Source organism: Lissotriton helveticus, chromosome 4_1, assembly GCF_964261635.1.
Source record: "Lissotriton helveticus chromosome 4_1, aLisHel1.1, whole genome shotgun sequence".
Lineage (NCBI taxonomy): Eukaryota > Metazoa > Chordata > Amphibia > Caudata > Salamandridae > Lissotriton > Lissotriton helveticus.
In genome coordinates this window covers 1,374,996,004-1,375,010,412 of record NC_136063.1, presented here as the reverse complement: position 1 = coordinate 1,375,010,412, position 14,409 = coordinate 1,374,996,004, and positions in this window count along the sequence as shown.

The following is a 14,409-nucleotide window of genomic DNA, read 5'->3' as shown; positions in this document are numbered from 1 at the left end:
CCGGGGCCCGGGGAGGCTCTCCCCAGCCTGGCTAGGGTTCAGAAGGTGGGACCGGGCCCGGGGCTTGAACTCCATCTGGCCAGGCCCCGAGGGTGCTGGAGCCCCCTGTCCCGCAGGCCACCAGAGGGTCCGGGCGCTGGGGACGGGGCTCCACCGGGGCCCGGGGAGGCTCTCCCCAGCCTGGCTAGGGTTCGGAAGGTGGGACCGGACCCGGGGCTTGAACTCCATCTGGCCAGGCCCCGAGGGTGCTGGTACCCCTCTGTCCTGCAATCCGGCCGGGGATCCGGGGTGCCCGGGACGTAGGGTCCACCGGGGCCCGGGGAGGCTCTCCCCAGCCTGGCTAGGGTTCGGAAGGTGGGACCGGACCCGGGGCTTGAACTCCATCTGGCCAGGCCCCGAGGGTGCTGGAGCCCCCTGTCCCGCAGGCCACCAGTGGGTCCGTGCGCTGGGGACGGGGCTCCACCGGTTCCCGGGGAGGCTCTCCCCAGCCTGGCTAGGGTTCGGAAGGTGGGACCGGACCCGGGGCTTGAATTCCATCTGGCCAGGCCCCGAGGGTGCTGGAGCCCCCTGTCCCGCAGGCCACCAGTGGGTCCGTGCGCTGGGGACGGGGCTCCACCGGTTCCCGGGGAGGCTCTCCCCAGCCTGGCTAGGGTTCGGAAGGTGGGACCGGACCCGGGGCTTGAACTCCATCTGGCCAGGCCCCGAGGGTGCTGGTACCCCTCCGTCCAGCAATCCGGCCGGGGGTCCGGGGCGCCCGGGATGGAGGGTCCACCGGGGGCCCAGGGGAGGCTCTCCCCGGCCCGGCATAGGGTTTGGAAAGCCGGGACTGGGGCCGGGGACCGGGCCCGGGGCTTGAGCCCCGTCCGGCAGGGCCCAGTGGTGCGGGAATCCCCCCTCCGTCCTGCAAGCCGGCCGGGGGTCGGAGGTACCCGGGACGGAGGGTCCATCAGGGCCCGGGGAGGCCTGAAGCCCCGGAGCCCTGCAGCCCCAGAGACCTGCAGCTCTGCAGCCCCCGGAACCCTGCAGCCCCAGAGCCCTGCAGCTCCGGGGCAGGCAGATTGGCGTCCTTTTGGTCCCGGCCATCTGGTCGCCCCTCTCGCCTCGGCCATCTGGTCGCCCTGGAAGTCATGATGAGGTGCCATTCGCCTCCCGGATCCCAGCGAGGGCTCCAGGAGGTCGGGTACTTTCGCGCCTTGGGTCCCCTCTGTCACCTTGTGTGCACAGATTGCAAGAAAGTCAGGTAATTTCCCTCCGGATTACTAGGGGGCAGGGTATGCCCGGACACCCCTCCAAGGCTGGTGGTTCTCTGCTAGGGGGACCAGATGGGCTATGCCTGGGTAACACCTCCCTAGGCCACCCGGGGCTTCCTTCCTCCAGGCCAACGGCTTGTCAAATTGCCCAGGACGGGCTCCATGGCTCTTGGGCAGTCGTCCCCCGGGTCTCCAGGCCGATGGCATGTCAAAGTGCCCAGGACGGGCTCCATGCGTCCCGGGCAGTCGTCCCCCGGATCTCCAGGCCGACGGCATGTCAAAGTGCCCAGGACGGGCTCCATGCGTCCCGGGCAGTCGTCCCCCGGGTCTCCAGGCCGACGGCATGTCAAAGTGCCCAGGACGGGCTCCATGTGTCCCGGGCAGTCGTCCCCCGGATCTCCAGGCCGACGGCATGTCAAAGTGCCCAGGACGGGCTCCATGCGTCCCGGGCAGTCGTCCCCCGGGTCTCCAGGCCGACGGCATGTCAAAGTGCCCAGGACGGGCTCCATGCGTCCCGGGCAGTCGTCCCCCGGGTCTCCAGGCCGACGGCATGTCAAAATGTCCAGGAAGGGCTCCATGCGTCCCGGGCAGTCGTCCCCCGGGTCTCCAGGCCGACGGCATGTCAAAGTGCCCAGGTTGGGCTCCATGCGTCCCGGGCAGTTGTCCCCCGGGTCTCCAGGCCGATGGCATGTCAAAGTGCCCAGGACGGGCTCCATGCGTCCCGGGCAGTCGTCCCCCCGGGCATCCGCCGCTCCCTTCTCCGGGCCGACGGCAGGTCAGATTGCCCAGGACGGGCTCCATGGGTCCCGGGCAGTCCTCCCCTGGGTGTCCGGCGCTCCCTTCTCCGGGCCGACGGCATGTCAAAGTGCCCAGGACGGGCTCCATGCGTCCCGGGCAGTCGTCCCCCGGGTCTCCAGGCCGACGGCATGTCAAAATGTCCAGGACGGGCTCCATGCGTCCCGGGCAGTCGTCCCCCGGGTCTCCAGGCCGACGGCATGTCAAAGTGCCCAGGTTGGGCTCCATGCGTCCCGGGCAGTCGTCCCACGGGTCTCCGGGCCGACGGCATGTCAAAGTGCCCAGGACGGGCTCCATGCGTCCCGGGCATTCCTCCCCCCGGGCATCCGCCGCTCCCTTCCCTGGGCCGACGGCAGGTCAGATTGCCCAGGACGGGCTCCATGGGTCCCGGGCAGTCCTTCCCTGGGTGTCCGGCGCTCCCTTCTCCGGGCCGACGGCATGTCAAAGTGCCCAGGACGGGCTCCATGCGTCCCGGGCAGTCGTCCCCCGGGTCTCCAGGCCGACGGCATGTCAAAATGTCCAGGACGGGCTCCATGCGTCCCAGGCAGTCGTCCCCCGGGTCTCCAGGCCGACAGCATGTCAAAGTGCCCAGGACGGGCTCCATGCGTCCCGGGCAGTCGTCCCCCGGGTCTCCAGGCCGACGGCATGTCAAAATGTCCAGGACGGGCTCCATGCGTCCCAGGCAGTCGTCCCCCGGGTCTCCAGGCCGACGGCATGTCAAAGTGCCCAGGACGGGCTCCATGCGTCCCGGGCAGTCGTCGTCCCGGGCGTCCGGGCCTGGGAGCTCCGGTGGTCCTCACCGTGCCTGAGGCCCAGCCGGGGTCCCCGAGCCCTGCCCGGCGTGGGCAGGCAGCAGCCCTACCACGAAGGCTCGGGGTGGGAAGCAGGGAGTCCTTTCGTTCCCGGCCACCTGGTTGCACCTTTCCCCTCGGCCATCTGGTCGCACGCAATGCTATCCAAAAGGGCGACCAGATGGCCAAACCTCCCTGGAAGTCCCTATGAGGTGCCATTTGCCTCCCCGATCCCAGCGAGGGCTCCAGGAGGTCGGGTACTTTTACGCCTTGGGTCCCCTCTGTCAACTCGTGTGCACAGATTACAAGAAAGGGGGGTAATTTTCCTCCGGATTACTAGGGGTAAGGGTATGCCCGGACACCCCTGCAAGGCTGGTGGTTCTCTGCCAGGGGGACCAGATGGGCTATGCCTGGGTAACAACACCCGGGGCTTCCCTCCTCCAGGCCAACGGCATGTCAAAGTGCCCAGGACGGGCTCCATGCGTCCCGGGCAGTCGTCCCCCGGGTCTCCAGGCCAACGGCATGAGCGAGTGCCCAGGTCGGGCTCCATGCGCCCCGGGCAGTCGTCCCCCGGGTCTCCAGGCCAACGGCATGAGCGAGTGCCCAGGTCGGGCTCCATGCTTCCCGGGCAGTCGTCCCCCGGGTCTCAAGGCCGATGGCATGTCAAAGTGCCCAGGATGGGCTCCATGCGTCCCGGGCATTCCTCCCCCCCGGGCGTCCGTCGCTCCCTTCTCCGGGCCGACGGCAGGTCAGATTGCCCAGGACGGGCTCCATGGGTCCCGGGCATTCCTCCGCTGGGTGTCCGGCTCTCCCTTCCCCGGGCCAACGGCTTGTCAGAGTGCCCAGGATGGGCTCCACGGGCCCCGGACGTCCGGGGCTCCCTTCCCCGTGCCAACGGCATGCCAGAGTGCCCAGGACGGGCTCCACGAGTCCCCGGCGTCCGGGGCTCCCTTCCCCGGGACACCGGCTTGTCAGAGTGCCCATGACGGGCTCCACGGGTCCCGGGTATCTGGGACTCCCTTCCCTGGGCCAACGGCATGCCGGAGTTCCCAGGACAGGCTCCACGGGTCCCGGGCGTCCGGGGCTCCCTTCCCCGGTCCGACGGCTTGTCAGAGTGCCCAGGACGGGCTCCACGGCTCCCGGGCGTCCGGGGTTCCCTTCCCCGGGTCAGCGGCATGTCAGAGTGCCCAGGACGAGTTCCACGGGTCCCGGGCAGTCCTCCCCCGGGCGTCCGGGGCTCCCTTCCCCGGGCCGTCGGCAGGTCAGAGTGCCCAGGACGGGCTCCATGGGTCCCGGGCAGTCCTCCCCCCGGGCGTCCGGGGCTCCCTTCCCCGGGCAGACGGCAGGTCAGAGTGCCCAGGACGGGCTCCACGGGTCCCGGGCAGTCCTCCCCCCGGGCGTCCGGCGCTCCCTTCTCCAGGCCGATGGCAGGTCAGAGTGACCAGGACGGGCTCCACGGGTCCCGGGCAGTCCTCTCCCGGGCGTACGTGGTTGTCCGACAGATTCGGGCAGATGTGCTTTTACGAACCGGATCGGAGTCGGCCCAAATAATAATAATAATAATAATAATCCACATTTGTAAGGCGCACAATCGCCCGTAAGGGTCTCTAGGCGCTAGGGGCCGTTGGGAAGATTAAGCAAGCTATTGCCCAGAGTCACATGGTGCTGGGCTAATCTGCCGCCAGTGCCGGGGATCGAACCCTGATCTCTGGGATGCTCGAGGGTTACTACGCGCTCTACAAAAACCTTAAATAAAAAAATCTCCAGATTCCGGAGTCAGCCGCCCTAGCCGCGGCGCCAGCTATTTCCCAGAGTCACCTGGTGCTGGGCTAATCTGCCGCCGGTGCCGGGGATCGAACCGTGATCTCCAGATTCCGGAGTCAGCCTCCCTAGCCGCGGCGCCAGCTATTTCCCAGAGTCACGTGGTGCTGGGCTAATCTGCGGCCGGTGCCGGGGATCGAACCCTGATCTCTGGGATGCTCGAGGGTTACTACGCGCTCTACAAAAACCTTAAATAAAAAAATCTCCAGATTCCGGAGTCAGCCGCCCTAGCCGCGGCGCCAGCTATTTCCCAGAGTCACCTGGTGCTGGGCTAATCTGCCGCCGGTGCCGGGGATCGAACCGTGATCCCCAGATGGGGATATCCCAAAAATCTGGCATGGATACGGCCCGCCAGGACAGGTTTGGGCACCCCTGGTCTACATTTTACTCCCAGGTCAATGACCAATGAAGAACTTCGCCTGGAACTCCAAAAAATAATGCTTCTTGGTACACCTTCACACCCTACACTGAAAATGACGTCTATAACACTCTGCTTGCCATTAATCCCTCCAATCACTTCCCTGATCCACTACCTCCTTCCTTATTACAAATGATAAAAACTTCTATTCTACCCTTATGGTCAAAGATTGTAAACGCTTCTCTTTGGCATGGCACCATACCTGACTGCCTTAAAGTAGGGCAGGTAACACCCATACTAAAGAAAGTCAATTACCTCTCCTCAGAGAATTTCAACCTCCTAGACCAACACCAATCCGGATTCTGTCAAGGACACATCACTGAATCAGCACTCACCCACATAATGGACGACATATTAAAAATGCTAGATCATAAGGAATCATGTCTTTTGATACTTCTTGACTTATCCTCCGCTTTTGACACGGTTAAACATGATAACCTACTGTCCCTTCTGGAACGAAGGTTGGGCCTATCTGGTCCTGTGCTACAATGGTTAACCTCTTTCCTAAACAACAGACCCAAAAGAATCAAGAGGAAGCAATCACTCTCTCAGCCCTTCATAGTCACCCTAGGGGCTCCACAGGGCTCAGCACTATTGCCCATTCTTTTCAATCTACTCATGGAACCCCTGGCAAACGCGCTGGACTCTGCGAACATCCTATATCACCTGTATGCAGACGACACACAATTGTATATGAAAATCTCCTCCCTAGAAGACTTCAACTCCCTCAACGCTATTCTGAAATTATGGCTCACTGACAACCACCTCATGTTCAACACCAAAAAAAAAGAATTCCTCCTCATCTCCCCCCAACCACACACCCAAGATAGACCCCTGGCTGAACCATCTAACTATCTTTGACTGCTCTCCCCTCATCATTGACTCTGCTAAATCCTTGGGATTCATGGTAGACAAACACTTGAATCTGCAGTCAGTAATGCCGCCAAAGGAGCTAATCATCAAATGAGTAACTTAAGGAAACTGAAACCCTTTCTCCCACAGGGCGACTTAAAAATGGCAGTACAAGCCCTAGTGTTGCCAAAATTGGACTACGGAATCACCACTCTATGCAAACTTCCCAAATACAAGATGGCCCGCTGAGTGCATCTCTTAACCCTTTGCGTGCTCCCATCAGCTGCTGGCCGACGGGAGCACTCCCTCCCCAGTGCTTCCGACGGCCAACGGCGGACGCAGCCCCGCCCACCCTTTAGAACGCCCGCACCGCGGCAGAAAAACCACCGCGGTTAAGGCGTTAACGCTGTGGCCAGGCAGTTCTCTGGAACAAAAAGAAATAACCACATTTCTCCGACCTTAATATAACTGAATTGGCTACCAAATGAGGCAAGTATACAACTAAAGCTCGTCTGCAGGACTCATAAAGCCCTTTATTTCAAAACCCAAGTTACTTAGCACAACAGCTAGAGCTGTCTGGAGGTTGCCGATATTCACGAAGCGTGAGCTCACTATTACTGAAACCACAATCCTTCCACAAAAAGAGAATGTGCTGAAAAGCCTTCTGTGGTATTGCACCGAAGATTTGGAACTCCTTACCATTAGATATACGCAGAATCCCTTGCTCCTCCTCCTTCAAAAAAGAAGAGAAAATGCTTCTAATGAACAAATTCACAACCTAAAACTTTAAATCATACATTACTGTTAGCAACATACGTTATCTTATCTACAACTCTCGACCTCTTTTTGTATTGAATGTCCAATATTGAATGTATGTATATTACCCCCTCAACCATCTAATGTTTCCGAATGGTGTAACATAAAGTGCTCTGATACCCTCTAGGGTCATGCTTGCGCTATATAAAATGTTATGAATAAATAAATAAATAAAAGAAAGGATTGTTTGCAGTAAAGCAAATGGAAGTGCTGAAAGAGTGGGTAGGTTCTTAATTTCTCCTTTTCTTCTCCCTAATGGGCAACTCTTCAATCCCTGGTTCTGGGCCTCCCTAGAAAAATCACCAGCTTTTAGGTTGCCAACTGGAAAGTATGTTATTATATTAATGCTGTACACAAATGATTTGGTCTTCGTAATTCAAAGAGTAAAATAAAAGCCAGGCAGTCAGTCAAAAATAGTCTTTATTTCGATATGCATTTATTTATTTATTTATTTTATTGAATTTATATTGCGCACAGCTACCCGCAATGGGTTTCCCGGCGCCAGGGACAGACTGAAGAGAGAAATCAGGTAGGCGCATAAGAAGTCATAAGAGAAAGGGAATCAAAACAGAAAAGTCTTCAGCTTTTTACGAAAGGCCAGAAGATTAGTTTCTGTTTTTAACGCCAGCGGGAGAGCATTCCACATCTTTGGTCCAAGATATGCAAATGAACGGCCTCCCATTTTTGCCAGTCGGATTCTTGGAATCAGGAAATTGCCATTATTAGATGACCTTAAAGAACGGCCAGGTAAATAAGGCTGGGCGAGGTTATGCAGGTAGGTAGGGGCAGAACCCTGGCGGATCTTAAACAAAAAACACAGTGTTTTGAAGGTCACGCGATCTGAAATTCTCAACCAGTGTAGGTCACGTAAGGCTTGCATTGCGGACGTTCTCCGTGGAACATTACGCAAGAGGCGAGCAGCTGAATTCTGTACCACTTGAAGTTTATAGATTGTTGCTTTATCCGCTCCAAGATAAAGCACGTTGCCATAGTCGATGCGAGACATCACAAGAGCCTGTACGACGGTTCTTCGGGTGGATTCGGGCAGCATCCATAAGATCTTCTGCAGCCAACGTAAGGTGTTGAAACAGACTGCAGCGACCTTGGTCACCTGCTGCCTCATCGATAGTTTGTCGTCAAGCAGGACTCCGAGGTTACGAGCGACAGGCACAGGGGTAGGCAGAGGACCCATATCACATGGCCAATGTCTAGAGCCCCATAGATCTTTATGCTTGCCTAATATGATAACCTCTGTCTTCTCGCCGTTTAGCTTCAGCAGATGGTCTTGCATCCAAGCTGCAACGCGAGATAGGCCAACTTTAAGGGCAGAAACTTCCTGAACCCTGCTGCTAGAAAGAGAGAACACGATCTGCGTGTCGTCAGCATATGAATATATGGACAGACCGGCGTCTTCTACGATGGAAGCAAGAGGTCGGATGTAAATATTAAACAACAATGGGCTTAATATGGACCCTTGAGGGACGCCGTAAGTTGAAGAATGAATCGCAGATTCAGCCTTGTTTGAGAAAACCTGAAAGGTGCGCTCATTAAGAAATGAAGCCACCCAGGCAAGCGCAGATCCAACAACACCAAGGGAGCGGAGGGACTCCAAAAGAATGGAATGGGACACGGTATCGAATGCAGCGCTTAAATCAAGAAGAATAAGCGCAAAGGTCTCACCGCAATCGATACCGTGTCGGAGTCGCTCAGTCACCCCAAGGAGTGCGGATTCGGTGGAATAGTTAGTGCGAAAGCCTGATTGGGATGGATGGAGATATCCCACGTTTTCAACAAACTCATTAAGCTGGGTGTTGACATGGCGTTCCAGTATTTTGGAACAAGCTGGCAGCAGGGATATAGGCCTGAAGTTGGCAAGGTTTGTGATGTCGGCACCAGATTTTTTGAGCAGAGGAACAACCATGGCATGTTTCCAGTCCTGTGCCACTCGAGATTCAATAAGAGAGATGTTTAGTAGCCTCATTAGGAATCTCCGTGGTTCAAGGTCTAGTTGTTTTAGTATCTTCATAGGAACTGGGTCCCGAGGGGAGCCAGACCTGATACTATTTAGACAGGAAAGGAAAGAGGAGTCATCAAATGGTAACCAGTTGTGAATAAATACAGTGGGAGAGAAAAAAACACTGCAAGAAAAGTCGGGTTGAGGGGACTCAATTGGCCGTGAAAGGAGGGCCAGAGATTGATGGATACCCTCAACCTTGGATACAAAAAAATCCGCAATGGCATTGCATTGTGAGCCATTCAAAGCCGGCTAGGAGGGAATAGTGTCTGCTCCTGTGAGTTTCTTTACCGTGGCAAAAAGGGTCCGAGGACAATTTTGCGTTTGAATAATAGTGGAGGCAATATAAGTGGCTTTAGCACGTTTGCAGTTTGCATGGTAGATTTTCAGCTCATCTTTATAAGTCACCTTGCAAAGAGCAGAATATGAAATCCTCCACTTCCTCTCCAAGGCTTTACATTTAGCACGTTGGATTTTCAACTCATCAGAAAACCAAGGTGCAGGGGGGCGTAGGGATCTACACTTGCTACTAGAGCGGGGAGCAAGAGCAGTCACGGCATCTGTCAGCCAGCAGGAAATGGGAATGTTTAAATCCTGATCTGTCTTGACAAAAGCCGGAATCGACTCAGTCAAACGCAAATTAAAAGCAGCCATATCGAGCCTATCCCAGCGGTAGGACGATTTAATTTCCTCCACATGAGCATAGGCCGAGAAAAGACCAGGAGGTAACATAAAGTGTACCGCATAGTGATCGGACCAATGTAGCGGACGCGCCGATTGAGTGCAATCAAACAAAAGAGTAGAGATAATAGGGTCCAAAAGATGGCCTGCAATGTGGGTAGCCCCTGAATTACAAAGTTTGAGATTAAACACCTCAAGATCTGATAAGAAAGATTTATTCAGGGGGTTGTTAGCATCTTCTAAGTGGATATTTAAGTCACCGAGGATAGTAAAGTTATTTGATTTCAATAGTGTTGCAGAAAGGCAATCAACAAGTGAGGGAATCCACGAAGCTGCATTCCCGGGCGGCCGATAAATTAGCAGACCGGAAAGCGTCAGTCGGGGGTTAATTCTTAGTTTAAATAATGCTGCCTCACTACCTGGAAGATGTACATGTTCCAGTTTACATTGATAGGTGGATTTAAAAATGATTGCGATTCCTCCACCACCTTTACCGGAGGGTCTATCCTGATGCAATACAACATAATTGGGAGGAATAGCTGTAGCAATATCCGGGCCCGAGCTAGCATGTAGCCATATCTCGGTCAAGAATAATGCATCAGGAGATTTATCACTGATGAAATCATAGATGTTTAATTTATTCTTAGGAAGCGATCTACAATTTAAACTCCAGAAATGGAGGGGAACTAAGGGTGGGGATGAGGTACAACCCTTAGAAGGCTTCCTTTTCCCCCGGTGATGTTTAATATTTAATTGCGTCTTAGAAAGCTGCATTTTACCGGTGGAAAAACCACAACCAGCACATGTGAAATAGTGAGAGGGCGAAGTACATAATGTACAGGTAGTAGGGATGGAAGGTCGCACTGCATGTAGTGCCAAGGTGGTGTAGTGTATGCGGTCATCCTGAGTTAACGTACCTGAGAGCATGTTGGCAGAGGGCAGGCCGTCCTGCAGCCCGTCCTCAGCGCGGACGGGCGCAGACGGGCAGGACTTTGGCACGACTCCGGCCACGCGAGGACACGCCCGCTGCGCGAACCCGCTGCGCTAAGGGAGGAGCTTAAAATAGGCGTCTGAAGCGCGCGTAGGGAGTGTCTCCGGCCCTAACACCCACCCCGCTCTAAGATGGCGGCACGATTCCACCCACCGATCCCGGACCCGCCAAGCGGCGGTGAAATACAATTAAGATGCAGGTAAGGGGGCTAAAATCAGGGGATAACAAAGTAAAACAAATTAAATACAAGAACAGGCTTTTAAAAACAATGCCAGGACTGTTCGCAAAGCGCTCCTGCAGCAAATGCGCTACCTAACTGAGGGAGGCAGCACTTGGGACTCGCCTAAAATAGGCGTCCCTCGCCGGCACCTGCGCACTGAAGCGCGCGTAGGGAGTGTCTCCGGCCCTAACACCCACCCCGCTCTAAGATGGCGGCACGATTCCACCCACCGATCCCAGACCCGCCAAGCGGCGGTGAAATACAATTAAGATGCAGGTGAGGGGGCTAAAATCAGGGGATAACAAAGTAAAACAAATTAAATACAAGAACAGGCTTTTAAAAACAATGCCAGGACTGTTCGCAAAGCGCTCCTGCAGCAAATGCGCTACCTAACTGAGGGAGGCAGCACTTGGGACTCGCCTAAAATAGGCGTCCCTCGCCGGCACCTGCGCACTGAAGCGCGCGTAGGGAGTGTCTCCGACCCTAACACCCACCCCGCTCTAAGATGGCGGCACGATTCCACCCACCGATCCCGGACCCGCCAAGCGGCGGTGAAATACAATTAAGATGCAGGTAAGGGGGCTAAAATCAGGGGATAACAAAGTAAAACAAAAATACATATATACAGGCAATACAAATCCTAGTAAAATATCCCAATAAAAACATGAATAAAAACATACAAGTCAGCAATTAAAAAAATATTAAATATATATGCAAGACTCAAGACTGGAAGATACGATTATCATACAGTTAAAAAGTCAGTTCATGTAAAGTAAAAACACACCGGATACGGTGTACATAACAAATTAGGATCTCAAGTGCCTGGTCCGAATTGACCATGCCCAACCAACAAATTTAGATACACTAATAACAATAAGTTTGGTGGTATCAGTTCTCAAGATTCTACTAGCAGCCTTTGCCGATCTAGTGCCCAGCGTACATAAATAAAAGCATACAATACTTTAGTTTTGCAACACATTGCAAAACTACTTACGAAAATTAAGAAATGTAAACAACAAAATTGTGAATTTTCAAGCTAAAAGTCAACCATTACCAGATTAAGATAAGCAATACGATTATTAAACACACAAACAAGGACACTTGTTTGGGAATAACATTCAGCTCTTCTGGCCAGGAAACATCTTCAAGAAAGAACACAATCATGCCGTCTATGCCACAAAGTCAAAGCTACGAAGGGCTGGATTCCTGAGTATGTCATAAACATGACTGTACGATTGAATTGTCAAATCAAACTAATGTTGCTGTGTGGTAGTAAACTAGGAGCCTGCTAAATTCAATGCTAATCCATGTGGAAAACCAGCCCAGTTGTAAAAATGAACCCTGCTGTACGCTATAATCTTAAAAGTTGAGATACACACCCCTGGTAAAGCCTTCGAACTGAACTTCAAAGGCACATATACATTTACAGATGCACCTCCAGAAAAGCAATCCGAAATCTGTCTCATTCAGAGCCCCACAAACCCAGTTAAAATGCCGCAACAAACTACTAGTGATTGGAAAAAAACTCCACACAGAAGATGCGCACTTCTCAAGATAACTAGGCGGATTGTTTTATGATTTACAGACACACAAAGCACGCTTGAGGTTTTACAATTGTTTGTCAATCTAGCCGAGGGTGTTGCATTTAGGGAGGGTGGAAGAACCACCATTCAGAGAATGTGGCTAAACTACCACAGACACATTTACGTTTTTTCTTTCTTCTTATCTTGCCAGTTTGCGCTCAGACAGTGCCTGACAATCAGTCACTTGCAAATGCAAGCAGTCGAATATACTGGGGAGATATGAAGTCATTTTTATTTCTGAGTAAGGTGAGAAAGTATTTTTCATCTTCTCTTCGACCAGCATAAAAAGAAGACACTATTAACTCTGAGGAGAGTCAATGCCCATTATACCATTCTGATTAAAACTAGAACGCTATTAAAATCTTAAATTTCGGCACCATGAAAAAACACAACACTACAGAGAGCTACTTCCTTTAAAATATGTTTAGGTAAACATTTTAAAGCGGGTTCAGAGTCTCAGACAAAAACTGGTTGCTCAGTTTGAGCATCACAGTGCCCTTTTTTATTCCATCCTGGCAATGTTGGCTTCTCTCCCTTTACATCACATACATGTAACGCAATATGAAATCTTCCTCCAGTAGTACATCAGTGACACCTTTCCTTGCCTACTCCTTATTTGCAACCCCCCCACCCTCACAAAAGTAAACTGATTTTTGTTGGGAAACCACACGTTTTCGTGCACTCTCATTCATGATTCCTGTGTTTCATCATCTCTGCTGCCTTTACACTTTGTGACATTTCTAATCCAATCACGCGCCAGCAGCCTGGCTTTCTATCTCCATCTAATAAAAAGCTCTCCCTGAGTCAGACTGCTATCATCCATGGTGGGGGATATTGCTGAAATGGCACAGCAAGCAAACACTAAACACCCCTGAAGTATTAGTTCTCCAACAAGAAATCTCGGCTTGTTTGCAGGGTTTGAAAAAAATACCATTCCATTTATTTGATGTAATCGTTGACAGCTGAAGTAATGGCTGGGGACATCAGGATAGTAAACTTCCACAGCAAAGAAGCACGAACACCACTTTATGCAACTGCCACAGGTGTTCCGAAATACACTCTTTGATGACAGGGTTTCCATGAGCACTTCCGTTCCACAGCTCCTCATGGCCTGAATCTCTGATGCTTAATTTATGTCTGTGGTTACAGGTGGTGCACACCAGCACATATTTCTGGGGACTGTGATGTATTTTTAAACATAAGACTTCGTCTCAGTGCAATAGAGAAAAAAAAGAAAAGTGTGAGCAAAACAAGAAGATAAAATAGGAAAAGAATGACAAATGGCAGGGAAATAACAGAGATGAAGAGGAAATTGCAAGAGTGAAATAAAGAGTTGCTGAAAGAAAGATGCATGAGGTGGAATTTGGTAGAGGCCGCCTTTGCTTTTGACAGCCCTAGCATTCAGCAACTGCGGCATTCAGCAAATCTGACATTCGGCATTGCCAGCTGTGGACTCCCAAGAAAAACTTTAGTTCTATGCGCTTTATTTATTTTTACAAATGAATCATTGTTCACAATCCCTAAAGCTTATTCCTGAAGATGTAGATTATACTGCTATGTACCTGTGTCTGATGAACCATAGTAACTATTAGAATTGCGTAGGATCAGAAAAATTGTCTGATATCTTGATCACTGAACATTTTAAATTCTCAGCTTTTACAAATTTGGAGTAATTACTGGGAGGCATGAGGATAGCAGTGCCACAAATGTAGGAAACTGGCTCTACATATGCTACACCAAAATGAGGTATAGTGTGTATAGAGTCCAGATGACCCCAGAGGTAGGCAGAGGTTAAAGTTAGAACCTTACTCTCTATTTGTGGTGCAGTGGTTGAGCAGTAAGGCAGTATCAGAGGACAGTGTTAAGCATTTGATGTACACACTCAGTCAGCAAATGAATTCACACACTCAAGTACTGAGCTCCAGACCAATGGTTTTTGTATGAAAAAAATTTACTGTTGTTTTATTTTTAGAACCAAGCAAGCCTGGCACAGGTAAGCATTAAATACTTTACAGTCATAAATTGCTGATTGTAGAAAAGTTTTAAAATGCAATGGGAATTGTATTTTGTTTAAATAACAGGGGATGCAGTAGGTTGCAATACTTAGCAAATACAGTACATTGAAATGAAAAGGCTTTTTCAGTAAATTACAGGCAAGTTTCTTTTCTACGTTATTT